Source organism: Odontesthes bonariensis, chromosome 14, assembly GCF_027942865.1.
Source record: "Odontesthes bonariensis isolate fOdoBon6 chromosome 14, fOdoBon6.hap1, whole genome shotgun sequence".
Classification (NCBI taxonomy): domain Eukaryota; kingdom Metazoa; phylum Chordata; class Actinopteri; order Atheriniformes; family Atherinopsidae; genus Odontesthes; species Odontesthes bonariensis.
In genome coordinates, this window is record NC_134519.1 from 31,030,542 (window position 1) to 31,047,745 (window position 17,204).

The 17,204-nt window shown below is 41.3% G+C and overlaps 1 pseudogene; it reads left to right on the plus strand.

The window, feature by feature from the left end:
* Window positions 1–13,629, plus strand: part of LOC142399548 (cilia- and flagella-associated protein 54-like) — a 39,981-nt pseudogene extending 26,352 nt beyond the window's left edge.
* Window positions 13,630–17,204: the final 3,575 nt, after the last annotated feature.

The following is a 17,204-nucleotide window of genomic DNA, read 5'->3' on the forward strand; positions in this document are numbered from 1 at the left end:
ATAGACGGGGAGGATTAAAGAGGAGTTAAAAAGCTCCAGAAGTTGGTGTGCTGTCAGGCTTTCTGTTGCCACCATGATATAAACACACACAAAAACAAAAAACCCAAACTCTCAGCTGATGACACGGTTTCCCTTCTAAATGTCTGCCCCAGGGATCGTTACGCGCTGATCACAGTTCCTCTGCTGGTGCACGCTCAGAGGAGGCTGCTTGCAAGAGTTGGTTCTCTGGGAGGACCTGCGGTCCCACAACCACACCATGTGATGACCCAGAGAGTCACTGGCAAACAGGTAGCACAGACAGAACCCACACCCAGAAATGTAATCAGGTTTCATGTGATGCAGCACTGTGGTCAGAAGTCAAAATGCAGTCATTCAAACCAGCTATTACAATTGTTTTATAGAGATTTTTTTACCACACTGCAGGATAAATTCATACATTTTTGTGTTTGATTTGTTTTTTCTTTGATAATATTTCAATAATTATTCAACGGAAGCTGTAAAAAACCCTAGTTGTCATTAAGCAGCACATAATCTCTTCTCTGTGTGTGTTTCTGGTGCTGCCTATCCTGCATTTCAGATAACGTACAGAAGTTACGCAGGCGTCCAGCTGCTCAGTGGGTGGACACCTAACTCTGCACAGCTGCAGTCCAGCCACAGAAAAGCAGCACGTACAGTCTCCACTCCCAGAGATGCTGGTTCGCTGAAAGGTTCGAACAGACAAGCAGACTCACTTATGTAGAATTACATTTTAAACTCACACAAAAAGGTTTTTATAGTGTTATAGGTTTAAAGTGTTGATCTCTGAAATAATTGGATGACACTGGATGATTTGAATGGTACGGAAGCCCAGAGCGATGTGGTACGTATAATTTCTTTTTGATGGTTTTCTCGAGATAACAAGTTAATTTACCGATGGCTTTCGAGGCCACTTTTTCTCCCCCAGTCCGACCCTGTTTATATGTGTTTATATGTATTTCTGGCAAAGGAGTACCCATTTTTACCCCCGTTTCATTGAAAACTGAATAAAGTAGCCTATGAATCAAACATGGAATGTGGAGCGTTTGTGAAAAAGCACAAAGCAAATCCCGCTGGTGTGACAAGCATTTCGTTTTCTCGAGATAACAAGTTATTTATCTCGTTATCTCGAGAAAAAACGATAACGGCACCTCTCGTGCATCATTCGGTAACCATGGAGACGGCCTGGTCCCCTCAGCTGGTCACTGATGAAGTCGACGATATCAGCAGGATCAGTTAGGTGTAAACGCCTGTTGAGCTGCAGTTGAGCCGGCCTTCTCTTTAAATGAGGCGGGCTGATATGAAAGTTATCTCTACAAGACAAACAAATTGCAGTTTCAGCCTGTTAGACCTCGACAGAAGTCAAATCTGATGCGTTGATCTATGTCGGGTTCTCCAAAATCTGACATTTTCGGCTTGAGTCCGTTCTTGGAAAGGCTGTAAGAACACGGAGAAACTGATCATGAGCATTCAAGAAAAGATATCTCGTGATCTGGCAAAGTTTATACGTACCACATCCGCTCTGGACTTCCGTAGAATGGTGCTGTTCTTGAATATAAAGACCAAACAAAGTGAAATGTTGTGTCTCTCAGTTGCAGAGACGCAGCGGTCTAAGACACTCGTGTGCGTTCCTCTTGATGTCGAAGACACGCTGAGTTGTTATCGTCAAGCTCTGGAGAAAAGACCGCATTGTCTTCAAGTTTTCCAACACAGTCGCTCATTATTGGTGCTGCTTCTGGCGTACACTCAGCCCTGTGAGTCCACTGCTGATTGACTAACACACACACACACACACACACACACACACACACATGCAACCACAGTGAAAACTCTGCACTACTTGTGTCCCACTTCAGGCTTTGTGCCACATCACGGTCGGGCCAGAGGCCTCAGCCGCTCAGCAAGCCAGGTGGACTTCAGTCCCATGGTTGTACCCACTCCAAACATCCAACCCTGTGACCTCACTGAGGAGGACTTCAGTACTCCGAATGCCATCTATGGCCTTCCTATCAGCTCTGACCACATACCAACTGTTGCTGCCGCATACTCCAACTCAATCAGTAAGCACACAAAAATACTTTGTATAAATCAGGCATGTGCATAAAAGTAGAATAGAATAGAACAGAAAAATACTTTATTCATCCCCCAATGGGGGAAATTCAAATTAGTCAAGTAGCTCAAAAAATTATTAATTTTTACAATGATTGTATATAAACAACAACAATAATAATACCAATTCTAATAAAAATACTACTACTAACTAATAATAATAATAATAATAATAATAATAATATATTACTAAATAAATTAAAAACATTTTTTTTTTTAATTAGGCAGCTGTTGGGATGGCGAATTATGAGTTTTACAGAGAAGTAGTTAAATGACAAAAGGTTCGAATTGGATTAATTATAGCTAATGATAGCTTATAAAAAACAACAAAATAAACTACCAGAGCTATGCAGATGACACGCAGATATACATTACAATGTCACCAGGAGACCGAGGCCCTGTACAGGCTCTTGGTAAATGCGTTGATGAGATTAATGACTGGATGTGCAAAAAACTAGTCCATGCATTCATCTTCAGTCGGCTTGACTACTGTAACAGCATCTTTACAGGTCCTAAAAACTGCAGCTCATTCAGAACTCTGCTGCTTGAGTCCTCACTGAGATCTCAGAGCTGGACTGATGTGGTCCAGCTCTGAGGTCTTTACACCGGCTGCCTGTCCATCAGAGGATAGACTTTAAAGTTCTGATGCTGGTCTATAAAGCTCTGAATGGTCCAGGACCAAAATACATCAGGGATTTCTTGACCGAGGAGACCCCTCAGGTCATCTGGATCCGGTCTTCTATCAGTTCCCAGAGTCAGAACCAGACATGGAGAAGCTGCATTCAGCTTCTATGCTCCACATGTCTGGAACAAACTCCTAGAAAGCCTCAGATCAGCTGAAACACTCAGTGTGTTTAAGTCCAGGCTGAAGACACACCTATTTTCAGCTGCGTTTGAATAAAGCTCCAAATCTGAAGCTTGGGTTCACTGGAAAAAATACCCCTCCAAAAATAAGTTAAAAAAACAACAAATACAAGACATTTTTGTCAAAAAAAATCTGCCAAAAATCTGGAACTAGTGAAAATCGGCTTGTCAAGATTTCTTGAAATAAGATGTGATATTTTAGCCTAGCAAGCCAGACCCTTACAGCAAAAAGCCCAGGAGAAAATTCAATTTGCGGTCGCTAGGGGCGTCTAGATTTCTAGGCTAGTGATATTTAGGACTTTTGAGTTAAAAGTGATCTTGAAATTAGCTTAAAAACCTCTTCAAATGTCAAAAAAGCTTGTTTCATATGATATGTGACTCAAAACAATTTGTTTTCAAGACTTTTTCATTTAACAAGATATTCAAGATGTATTGTCTTCAATCAAGTCCCTATATCTGGCTGAAATAGTACTTGTTAGGCAGTTGTGTCTTATATTAAGTGTAATGAGATATTTTGACTAGAAATGAGACAAATATACTAAGACTGATTTTTTTCAGTGTTTCAAAACTTAATCACATTTTAACTACTGATTTCTGACTACTTATTTCTTTCTTTTTTGTTTAAAATTTAAATCATGCTTTTTATTTCTACTGTTTTAATATATCTGTAAAGCACTTTGAATCGCCTTTTTGTTGAATAAACCTGCCTTGCCTAATCATGTGCTCAGTGATCTGACTTTTTCATCCAACTTTTCCTCAGAGTATCTCCAGGCCAATGGTCATGACTCCCTTCGAGTTCTGGCTCTGCATGAACTGGGGAACCTGCAGTTCTACACCGGAAACACACGGTTGGCAGAAACCTCTTTCCTGTGTGTGTTGGAGCGAGCCCGCAGCCTTTTTATTGGCTGAACCTGTAAACAGTGATCGTCCTTGTTTGTTTCTTCTCCAGGGCGGCACACTCATGCTGGAGTAGAGCTGTAGATTGTGCCTTCCAGAGTTCAGGCGTTGTGGAGAAGTGGGATGGCGCGTCCTTTGGCTCTGTGCAGGAGACAATAAAACAGGCTGGCGTTTGGGGGTGTCTGCAGGCTGCTGTGCTCACAGCAAAGATAGCGCAGTAGGTTCAGCTGACATGGGAAGGTGTGCGCTGCAAGCATGCGTCTCTAAAGCCAAACTGAGATATATTTTGATCTCCAGGTTCATTTTAACTTCTGATATCAGTCAGCGAACCAGGTGCTCTCTACTGTCTGCTCACCTCTTTAAGGTAATCCTTCCAACGGGTGCTGATATACGTTCTCACAAAGATGGTTTCTACCTGTGTTTGTGTCCATTATCCAACTGTAAGCACTTTTAAATCCAGGTTAAAAACATTTCTCTTTCCGTGTGCTTATGGTTGAGTTTATATTTTTCTTTTTCCCCTCTTCTTTGATTGCTTTTAACTGTGTTTTAATTTTTATTCTATTTTTTTTCTCTTTAAATTGCTTGTTTTTATGCGGCTTTATGCTGTTCTTTTAAATGCCTTGTCTTTATGTAAAGCACATTGAGGCATACCACAGGCAACTGTGGTATGAAATGCGCTGTATAAATAAAGATGCCTTGCCTTGCCTTGCCATTATGACATGTTTGTGTGTGTGTGACTAACCTCCTCAGAGCGTGCTGTGCTGCTCAGTGGCTCAGCCCCGAGCCGACCTCCATTTTGCGTCCCACAGCGTGGGCGATGAGTTCCTGCCTGGGGTCGACCTTTTCTCTGAGACCCGCAGGGTCCACCTCGGCACCACCGTTACGAGCCTCAGCTTCATTTGTAACTGGCTGTTCAATGCAGGCTACTGCGTCACGGTAAACGCGGTCTTTGTTTGAAGTTTCCGGTCTGAAGATAAACAAGTGGCCCAGTGTGAAGGTGTGTTTTTTGTTGCAGCTTCTGCCCGTACTCGCCCTTTATCTTCACTTTGTGGGGCACGTGTGCAGAGATGTGCAGCGCACTGTTGAAGGCAGAATCCTCAAGGTAAGTATTTTCTTTCCACTGGCTTCCAGTCAGTCACAGAATAGATTTTAAAGGCCTGCTGATGTTCAGAGAATATAAACCCAGCAGAGCTCTTAGATAAAAGGACTCAAGTCAGCTGGTCCAGTCCAGAGTCCAGACTAAACATGGAGAAGCAGCATTTAGCTGTTATGCTACAAACAAGTGGAACAAACTGCCAGTGGAGATTAAACTTTCACCAAATGGAGACATTTTTAAAATCCATCCAGGTTAAAAACATTTATTTTCTCATATGTCTATGCATGAAATCTGCACGATATCTTTGAACTTATCTGGACTGTTGCTTGTTTTTAAATTCATTTAAATGATTTAATTTGTTTCTCTTTATATTCTTTATTGTATTTTTAATGCTTCTTACACTCCCTGCTGCAATGCTTTTATTTTATGTGAAGCACTTTGAATTGTTTTGGACATGAAATGTGCTACAAATAAATTTGATTTGAGTATTTGAGTTTTAATCTGCCGGCTTTGTTCTGCAGGTTCGTGCTCTGACACAGCTGCGTCTGTTCACCGAAGCTCTGATGGAGGCAGTTCATCTCACACTGGGAATCGGTGTCTTTCTGCCTTATGGACCCTACATTCCCAAAACAAATCTCCACGTAGGTCTACCAGCGTTTTTAAGGGTACTTTTATTTCCGTCCTTTTGTGTCCTGGTACTGGAGAAACTTCTGGACAGATTTGATTCCTTTAACTTGTGTTTATAATTGGTTGGTTTGTGTGTCTGCTTCTTTCTCTGAGGCATTCGTGCGCCCATCACTTTTGGATCTTTGTCTAAATTTGTCTTGTTCTGATTACAAAAATATTTCCATGCTGACTCTACATGCAAGCACAGGAAGCTTGCTTCTGTATTCCATAATCGCAGCTTATTTTGTCGTTATGCAGCCTGTGAAGACATTCTACAGCAACAAGTCTCTTCTGGACAACATAGAGGTACTTTCTTTACGATTTCTTTAGATATAGAGACATTTCAGTGGGATTCTGTGAGGATGTTCTCGTAAAAACGTCAAATTAAATATAAATTAAGAATCAGAAATCCTCTTTGAAAGGAAGAAGCATTCTGTGCCACTTTACAACCACCTGGTTTTAGTTTAGCAGATGTTCTGAGGTGGCTGCAGCTGGTAAGGTCCAGGCTCACTTATGTTACCTGCCCAGTAAATATCAGATCAGCTGACCACGTGGCCACAGAATTGGTTTCTTGTGGATGTAATTTGTGTGTTGTGTGTTTGTCAGGCTTTGGAAGAACTTGTGAGGTGTGACTTTACTCCAGAAGTGCTCAAACTGTACGGTCCCACGCTGTGTGCCAGATTCAACCTCGCTCGCACTCAGCTCGTCCTGGCGCTCTCCAACTCCGTGCGTGGCTGTCCTGTGTCAGGTTTGTAAGCCAGAATAATTCTTCTATTCACATAATTAGGAGGATTTTATTGGTTGGATACTGTGACATTTCTGGAGTGAAACAAATGAGTTTGTGCATTAATAGACATAAATACTGCTCTACATCTGTGCACTGAATCTTCACATTCACCCTTAATATAACTCGTGCTCAGAGGTGGAAAGAGTGCTGACAATTTGTACTCAAGTACAAATTGTACATTTACATTTTACATTGCTTAAATTGTACTCAATTACAAGTAAAAGTACTAGTGTTAAAAAATACTTAAGTAAAAGTACAAAGTTCACTCAGGCTCACCAGAACTGGACAATAGAAGATTGGAAAAACGTTGCCTGGTCTGACGACTCTCGATTTCAGTCGCAGTTGAATTATTGGCGGAACGGAAAATTTCCGCTTTCCACGAACGCATCAATTTCCACTAACGCGTAAACGGACCGGAAATGAAATTTCCGCTAGTGCTAGCCGCTAGTAAGGCAAGGCAAGGCATCTTTATTCATATAGCGGATTTCATACCACAGGCAACTCAATGTGCTTTACATAAAGATAAGGCATTTAAAAGAACAGCATAAAGCAGCAAAAAAATAAAAAATTTAAAGAGAATAGAAATAGAATAAAGATTAAAACACAGTTAAAAGCAATCAAAGAAGAGGGGAAAAAGAAAAATATAAACTCAACCATAAGCACACGGAAAGAGAAATGTTTTTAACCTGGATTTAAAAGTGCTCACAGTTCTGATTTCAGTTCTGCTGGTAGTTTGTTCCAGTTGTGAGCAGCATTACAGCTAAAAGCTGCTTCACCGGGTCCAGTTTGAACTCTGGGCTCCACTATCTGACCTGAGTCAGCAGATCTCAGTGCTCTGCTGGGTTTATACTCTACTAGCATGTCATCCGTGTATTCTGTACCTAAACCATTCTGTGATTTGTAGACGAGCAGCAGAACTTTCAAATCTATTCTGTATCTGACCGGGAGCTGATGTAAAGACTTGAGAACTGGGGTGATGTGATGTGATCTCTTTGTTCTGGTTAAAACTCGGGCTGCAGCGTTCTGAATGAGCTGCAGCTGTTTGAGACTCTTTTGGGGGAGTCCAGTCAGAAGACCATTACAGTAGTCCAGTCTGTTGGAGATAAAAGCATGAATCAGCTTCTCCTGATCTGTTTGGGACATGAAACCCTTCATTCTGGATATGTTCTTAAGTTGATAAAAGGCTGATCTGGTGACTAGTACCGGCTTAACTTGCCTTCAAAGCAACAAATTTAACGTTTTAATGTAAAATTAGCTTTTTAGGAAAGATTAATGTTCTATACGTTCTATAAATGTTCTAAATATTCAGACATTTGATTGGATCCACCTGTATGAACCTCCCCCCCTGCTCATTGCTGACAGAGGGACTATGGACCCAAACGTCTTTTATGCACCAAGTGGAAATGTGTTTCAGATCCTGAGGAAGCTTTGGGCAACACAATGAGCGGTTTGGTGAACTCAGAAGGCCTTGAACAGGACAGCCTGGACTCAGAGGAGCCTAAAGGTTTCACTCTTTATCGTAAGAAGGAGAAACTCACCCCAGAAAGGATAAAGGTCAGACCTGTAGGAGATTTCAGTTCCTGTTATTAATGTTTTAGTTTGCTGAAATGTGTTTTACACAATGAAGAACTAACTACAACTCCTACATCAATAGTAAAAATGTATTATAAATACATCCAGATGAACTTACAAGATGCTTTTTTATGAATGATCATTGATCTTTTAGATGAGCGATGATAGTTTATTCTTTTTTCATCCCGACATGAACTGTTGAATGAAAGAGAATTGTCCCACAATCTTTCTATTTTTGTATTAATTCATTACTTTTTCTTGGACAAAAACCTTTGTTTCTCCGTCTTTTCTACTTACCGTAATGTCACATGAGGTGTGTCCATCAGAATAAAGAGAATAATGCTGATCAGAGTTCAGTTAAGAAAGAAACGATACGCTGGGTCCTCCTCTGTTAGTGCTATCAGAGCTTTAAAAGCTTCAAATCACGTGAATAAGGAAGGTGATTGATCCTGTGATGCATTACTCAGCCAAAAACTGTGCCAATGCTGTGCTGATGAAGTATTAAACCATCATTTAACCAAATGCTTCATGCTTTTTTTCTGTAGTTAGTGTTCCGCAGCGCTGCATCCTCGCTGGTCTTGCCGTGATCAGTCTGCTTTTGATGTTACAGCTAACGAGCGAGTTAAAGGATCTGCTGTCTCCATAGGGCCTTTCTTAGGGAGCCTGTATTGAGCTGTTATTCTTGGAGCCTTTCTGGCCCATGTTCATGCATATTCTTCACCTCCACTGTTGTAGTTTTTGCTCCTGGAAGGCGCGACCTCCATGTTGTGCTCCATCAAACAGCAGCTCGCATCTCATTCCTACAACGAAGCGGAGAACTTGGAGCTGACAATAGAATCCAATCTTCTTAAAGCGGACCTCTACCTGCAGCAAAGACAACCTGCACTCAGGTACAATGATATATATATATATTCAATCCAATTCAATTCATTTTTATTTATATAGCGCCAAATACAACAAAATGTCATCTCAAGGCACTTAAATAATAAAGTCCAATTCAAGCCAATTGGAATTCAATTCATTGTAATCATAATTGTTTATTAAAGAATCCAATTCATTCATATAGAGCCAATTCAAAAACAATTTCCGAGCTAAGGAAACCGATAGATTGCACTGAAACTCTTCAGTCTTCAGTCCAATCTCTCGTCCTGAGCGTGCCTGAGGCGACTGTGGAGAGGAACGACTCCCTTTTAACAGGAAGAAACCTCTGGCAGAACCAGAACCAGACTCAGGAAGAGTGGCCATCCGCCTCCACCAGCTGGGGGCTGAGGGGAAAAAACCCCTGTAACACCATTCAAAGGATACCTGTTGGAACAGGGAAACACGAGTTAATGACCACAATAATGTCACATGTACATAATATCATTTGAGAAATTAAACAGGGAAAAAAGAGCGTAAAGTGAGGAAAGGTGTGACAGATGAGGCCCCCCAGCAGGGTGGGCCCATAGCAGAAACGTTTTAAGTTTTAAGACCCGAATTGGCAGGTAGTTCCACAGAGAGGGGCCTGATAACTGAAGGCTCTGCCTCCCATTCTACTTTTAGAAACTCTGGGAACCTCAAGTAAACCTGCAGTTTGGGAGCGAAGTGCTCTGTTAGGAAAATATCTTACAATGAGATCTTTAAGATATGATGGAGCTGGGTCATTTAGAGCTTTAAATATATATATATAAATATATGGGGGGGTTAACAGGACTAAAATAACCATTTTGATGTGTTCCCTCAGCTCTGAAATCGCAGCCTCATCTTTGGTGCTGCTGCAGGCATCGCCCGTCATTCTGAGGGGATCCAAGCCTGAGAGTAAACAGGTACAACATTTATATGAATTAACTCCAGAATAAAACTGTTTTAGTTTGATGTAAAAATAAAACAACAACCATGACAACATCAGGAAAGTGGAACCTCTATACCTGTTAGCGTCTGATATGTGATGGTGTCAGTTTTTTTCCTTTAACGTCTCCACATTCACTGAAGCAGCTGAGTTTAGTGTATGCATGTGTTCACATGTGTTATATCCTGCCTAAAGGACACAGAAGACTGCAGTGTGTCAAACAACCTGCATGGAGACAACCCCAGAGCTGTGGAGGCCGGAGAGAGAATTGGAACGTCTTTGTGGCTGCGCTGCCGCTTGGCTCTGATCCACAGCCTAGCAGCAAGCACCTCTGACACTGTGGCCTCTTTCCCTGGTCTGCTTCGGTGGTGGATTCCTTTGGGGTTTCTTCAAACTACTGCTGGATCTTCACTTAGAAAAAACACGTCTGTTTTAGGTTGTTCATCACATAAAGATACACATATATATATATATATATATATATATATATATATATATATATATATATATATATATATATATATATATTATTTATTAGGGCTGGGCTGGTTAACTCGTTATTATCGCGTTAACTTGTTAATTATTTAACGCTGATAAATATTTTATCGTGCATTAACGCAGGTTTTATTATTTATTTTATTATTGTAAAAGTCTGTTGCTCACAGGCTTTTATTTTGTAAAAGTCTGTTGATCACAGGCTTTTATTTTGTAAAAGTCTGTTGCTGTCTGCTGCGGAACCGGAAAAGAAAGTAACCGGCGGATCCACCAAACATGGAGAAGGGTACAGAACTTTTACTCGGCCATTTTCATTTTAAAGTTCTTCCAGACGGCGGAGTCGACAGAACCAAAGTCATCTGTAAACACTGCCAAGTTGAATTGTCTTCTCACCGTAGTAGTTCCAGTCTAAAATATCACCTAAAGACATGGTTGGTAATCCTGTTCAGAAACACATTTTGTAATACTGGGTGAAATGGTCCGTCTATCCTGAGAGAAATCTATACAAGATGTATTTAGAAAAAGGGACGAAAATAATCAGACCTCTGTGGCAGCTGCAGGACTCAGAAAAAGATGACCAATCCCGCTGATCTCGGATTGGAGCGCCTACAAAAAACCAATCAGATGCCTCGCTTTCTGCCTACGCCCCCCTCTGTCGGCTCCCTGCTTCGTGCGCGCACGCGGTTCTACCACAGCCCTTTTACAGACAGCCATTCCACTTCCTATTCGCCCCATTATAAAAAATTTGGCTGCAGTTCAGTTGATTTTGTCTGGGGGCGCTGGCGAGCGAGTGCAGAATGACCATTTTCCATAGGGCTGGCGCTAATAACTCAAAAAATGTCCCCGCTAGCGGCTGAAACCTGAAAATAATACTGTGATTTCTGACAGAGGGATGTGGATTTATATCGACAGTACAATAATCTGGGAGTTATAGCTTTCTGTTTTCTTACAGGTCTGGCATTTGCGAGTCAGTATCCGCTAGCATCTAGCTAACGGAATCTGAAGAACGCACGGCTGATTACGACCGGCTGCTTTACGGCACTCGTCCACTGTGCCAGAGTGCTAACCTGGTGCTGCTAACAACAACCAAAGCTAAACCAGAGGCTAGTCAGAGAGTATGTAAAAGGGCTGTCCTGAAACCTGTAACTATTTGAGCTAACACCTCTCCGCTAGCTCAGCGCTAGGACTGACCATGCCGTAAAGTGATGCCACATGCGTGACGTCACTCGGGATGCAGTACTGACAATAAATGTGTATTTTAAACAAATCTAGTGAGTCTAAAAAATCAAACCAAGTGCCGTTTGAAAGGATAATTTATCCTGCCTTTAGGAAAATTAAAATAAAAAAATATAAAAAATTCCGCCGCCAGTTTTCCCTCCCCTCATAATAGAGACTCTCTGGTTCTACCGGCTTTGTATGAAGCACTGACGGAATGGGGAGGGGAGGGGCCACTTTCGAATCTTGCTAGCTCTCTTGCTAGCTCTCTAGGAATACCTACTATAGCTTTAAAGGCAAAACACACAACTGATAGCAGAAAGTCATTCAAGGAAACAGACAGTGGAGCGAGGATTCTACATAAAAACTACATAAAGATGTTAAAAGTGTGTTTGCACAACAAATGTTATGGCACTTTCATTCATATGGCTGCACATTTAAAATGCTAAAAGCTATACACTACTTTTGGATTCATTTTTGGATTTTGCGTACAAATGCGATTAATCGAGATTAATCAGGGAAATCATGTGATTAATTAGATTAAACATTTTAATCGTTGCCCAGCCCTAATATTTATATGTTGAATCAAACTGAAAACCAAGGATTTTAAGGACCTTGAAATTACAATGTAATAAAATGTGGTTAGTGTTCAATCTGCTTATAAATGCTACATAGTGGTCGTAAATAAGTGTGATTGAATTAGTTTTTATTTTGTGTGCCTTGGAAATGGTCTATTACAGGTATGAACACTAATAATGACTTAGCTCGCTTGTTAAGAGAGGGTCTCGATGAATGTGTACGATGGGGAGACCGTGATAACCGAGCCCTGCTGATGGTGGAGGAAGCAGAACTGGAACTGCGCAAAGGCCAGACGGATGGCGGCATAGCAACGCTGCAGGTGCGATCACAAACACGCCTAAAGTAGAATTCTTTTGTAGAAATGAAGAAAATCACATCGCAGCCTACGGTACACATGGGTTTCCCATCTACTCCATTCATGTTCATAATTCAATTCAATTCAGTTTTATTTATATAGCGCCAAATACAACAAATGTCATCTCAAGGCACTTAAATAATAAAGTCCAATTCAAGCCAATTGGAATTCAATTAATTGTAATCATAATTGTTTATAAAATAATCCAATTCATTCATATAGAGCCAATTCAAAAACAATTTCCTAGCTAAGGATACTGCCCTTGAATCCTTTCATTTCAATAACAAACAATGAAGAGGTCCATCTCTTCCCTTCTTCACCTGGTTTGATCCTTTTGGTTAAAATGAAACATTTTCACCATTTTTTTTAATTGATTTTCCCATGTCAGCATGTAATGAAACTTGATGCATCATCAGTTTTTTTTCTACAGATGACAAATAAGAACATTAAGAAATCTGCAGCTTGCTGAATCTGACTGTAACTGAAGGGATAAACGTATGATGCAATCACTTTTATCATGCATTAACTATAAGATGAACGGTTTAAACGGGCCGGAAGCCAAAATCTTATTTTATTTGTGTTTATTTCACCGAACAAAACTTTTTCTGCCTGCTGTTCAGGCACAGAAATGTGTTTGTTTTTTTTTTTGTTTTTTTTTTTTATATTTACAGAACTGTTCAAATACTTAACTTAACTCGTATGAAATAATTAATGCAACTCAGCTGCTCCGTGTGTCCGCCTGCATGCAGGAAGCAGTGAGACTGCTGTCAGGACGGACATGCATGCCGCCAGGTTGCATCGTGACTCTGGCTCGAGCCACTTTGAAGCTCAGCGATCTGAGAGGAGTGAAGAGCAGGAGTCTTCTCCAGCTGACGCAGAAACTCCTGTTGAAGCAGGTGCACCATCAGACATTCTGTCAGTGTTTTGGAAGGAGGCAAATTCAATAACATCAACGTTCAACTGTCTCTCTGCCTCTTTCAGCTGTGTGTCTTTGGTCAAAGTGTGATGGTGGCTGATGGGAACGTTTGTTTCTCTCCTCCTGGACCCAGCAACATCTACCTCCCTTACCTCGACATACTGAATGAAATCACTTTGCAGATTGGTAAATTAAGTTAAAGTTTTACCTGTTCACAGCTTTGAAAGGGTTTAAATTGTGATTACTATTGCACCGTTTTAATTAACTGTATTTTTTATCTATTTGTTATGTATTTTAAATTGTTTGTTTTTTATGTAAGGTGACCTTGAGTGCCTATGAAAGGCGTCTATAAATAAAATGTATTATTATTATTATTATGACAGTGTTGTGCTTGTATCCAGGCTATAACAAGTTTGTTACTAATATACTGGAACAATGAGACAGAAATCATCATATTGATCTAAAGACCGGTTCTGGTCACCTTTAGAGAAAACACTGAAGCTCTACATGTTCATAGGTCTTATTTTTATGAGACAACAACAAGAGCTGGAAATAAACTTTCTCTTTAGATATCAGTTGAGCTACAAAGCAAACTGGATCTTAGCTGGTTAAATTATTCACATTGTGATGGACTTGAACCAGCCAACGACGTGACTGTAAAAACTAAGAACAGCATTAAGTGCCTTTGGGAAAACTTGTGATACCTGCTGTTGGTTTGAAACTGCAGCATGGGAGTCTCATAATTTGGAAAAGACGATGATTTTGTGGCTCCGTGAGATGTAAAATACTTGCACTGCACGAAAAGAGGGATTTGTGTCACTGTGGACGGCAGTGAACTTCCGCGAATTTGCCTAATTTTCGGACGCACCTGGGCGCTTGCAGGCAGACAAACTTTAAGGCTGCGGCTACACGAAAACGTTTTTCACTGTAAACGATACTTTTTCTTATCGTTTCGCTGTCGCGGCCACACGGAGCCGGCGTTCCCACTACCCCAAAACGATAGTTTTTGAGAACGGGTTCCAGAGTGGGAAAGTTTGAAAACGAGGTCGTTTCGTTTCCATTATTACAGCGAAAACGTTTTTGCGTCAGTCAAACGTTGACGCTGTGAGACTTCTCTATTGTCTCACAGCGTGGCGTGACACAGTGGCGTGTGTACTGCATCGTTTCATCGTTTTCGTCTGGACCTGATACCTCATACAGCAGCGTTGCCGTGTGGTTGCAAGAATTTTCGTACCCGTTTTTAAAAAAACCTAAGGCTACGGCTACACGAAAACGAAACGAGGTTTTTTTTGAAAACGGGTACGAAAATTCTTGCGACCACACGGAAACGCGCTGCTGGTCCAGACGAAAACGATGAAACGATGCAGTACACACGCCACTGTGTCACGCCACGCTGTGAGACAATAGAGAAGTGTTAAAATTGGCTCACAGCGTCAACGTGTGACTGACGCAAAAACGTTTTAGCTGTAACAATGGAAACGAAACGAGGCCGTTTTCAAACTTTCCCACTCTGGAACCCGTTTTCAAAAACTATCGTTTTGGGGTAGTGGGAACGCCGGCTCCGTGTGGCCGCGACAGCGAAACGATAAGAAAAAGTATCGTTTACAGTGAAAAACGTTTCCGTGTAGCCGCAGCCTAAGTTTGTTGAGCGAGAAAATCGTCGGAAACGAACCCGGCTCGCGGCGGGCTCTCACAGCGGGGTGCTAATGGCTCAGCGATTAGCACCCCGCTGTGAGAGTGCCTGGACCTCTCACTGGCCTCGCTGGTATTGGACAAAAAAGGCACGTGATTACATAAAAAAGCTCCTGTAAAGCTGACCGCCCATTGGCCAATAAGGTTAATATATGCATACTTTATATGGGCATATCATTCAGTAATTATGATTAATAATTGTGATTATGATTACTAATATTCCTGGGATGTTTGTGTACTTCATATATTCACGTCATTCTTATAAGCTGCACTATGACTAGGCTAATGCAGGCATGAATGACGTGAATCTATTGAGAATGTGGTGTGGCAATAAAAGCGCTTTAAAAAAAAAAAAAAGTTTCCTTTTTTTAAAGCGCTTTTATTGCCACACCACACAATGTACATAGCTTACTTTGTAATAAGAACCATGTTGATAATAAAGAATTGAAAACTATATACACACACTGCTGTAGCCTACAATATACACAATAAGCCTAAACGCCGCCGTTTGGAATCCGCATTCTTCGCATTCCTCCGGTCCCTGCAGGGTCTGCGGGAGTTGTCAGACGTCCTCATCCTGGATCAGAAGCTGGCTTCTGGGAGCTGTTGGAATAACCAATAAGTAATCAAAACATGGTCTATCCATGCACAGCATATTGACAACTTGTCTATAAAGTAACGAAAGTCATATTGACAGCGTATATGTTCTTACTCTCTTTCACTCTTCTGTGGTGAGACTGTGAGTATTTCGGGTTGGCTTCAAGACGCGCCTGTAGCACAGCACACAGGTCCGTCACGCAGCTAAAAAAACAACAACAAGAGGAATGAATAAAATGACCAGTGCTTAAAAGTATCAGTGCCAGAGCCGTGGTAAAAGTCAGCGCCGCTCACCCTCGATAGTGTCCCCGTCTACCTGGCTGAAGTTCGGACTGTTTGACACCGCCTCCTTCAAGCGACTCGTTACATCCATATTGTGAGGTGACAGTAGCCTGTAAAAACAATACTCCTATGGTTAATAAAAAAAAAACTGCATTGACGTAACGTAACATCGGGTCCAACTCAACTAGATATTGGGAGAACATTCACTTATTCTTACCCTTGACCTGGATTATATGCCACGGTGAGTTATGCAGGCGGCGAACTGCTTCCTATAAATTGAAAACACGAAATTCATTTTTTAAATAAAGCAACTCACACTGGTTTTCACGTGATGGACACAATTAAGTTGAGTTTAGCCTAAAGCCACAGTCAATAACCTACTCTTACCGCGGTTTTCGGATTCTGTATCCGCCTTCTCTTGCGCTCTTCAACTTCTCTGGAATGTAACTCCAGTCCGTTCTCGACGGCCATCTTGCCTCCAACCTAGCGAATCTCTGGTCCATTCCCTCCAGCACCCTCTCCACGACCGTATCCACAGTGCTGGCCACCATACGAGACATCCCGGTCATAGCATTCAACAGGACTTTCATTTTATCTGCCTGTAAGCAAGTGAGTAAGTAAGTTTAATATACAGCACATTTAAAATCAGCGAGAACTGTCCCAAGTGCTGTACAGTGTCAACAAGACTAAAATTAAACAATAAAATGGTCATGTGCAAGTAGAAAAAAACACACAAACCTGTAGACCCGCAGAGAGTTGCTGGGGAGTTGAAAGCAAGTTGTCTTCCAGCCATTGTATTCCGCATACCAGGGCAGTTTTCAGCGATTTCTGTCTCCCTTTCTGCCGCCAGATCTGCTCCTTTTTGTTTACACTGCACGACACAATGTTTCTCATACATGATTGAACGAGAGCTTATGCGAGCCGTTAAGCTCCACCAATCATATGCGTATACGTCATTACCCGGAATACTCGCGAGACAACCTCCCGTCCTTTTGCTATTTAATGTTGTCTGACCACAGCTGGCAATTTGCACTGTTTTGACACAAAAATGGACTCTGCAAGGACAAAGAAAAGACCTCGGCGATATTGTGACCATTGTGACACCGAATTAAGCCATACACAATAAAACACTGAGCGCACTACTGCACATTATGTATACAGGCCAGATTTCTATATTTTTATTTCTATATTTCTATTTTATTTAAGAAATCTTTTAGAATATCGCTGTTGCATGCTTAT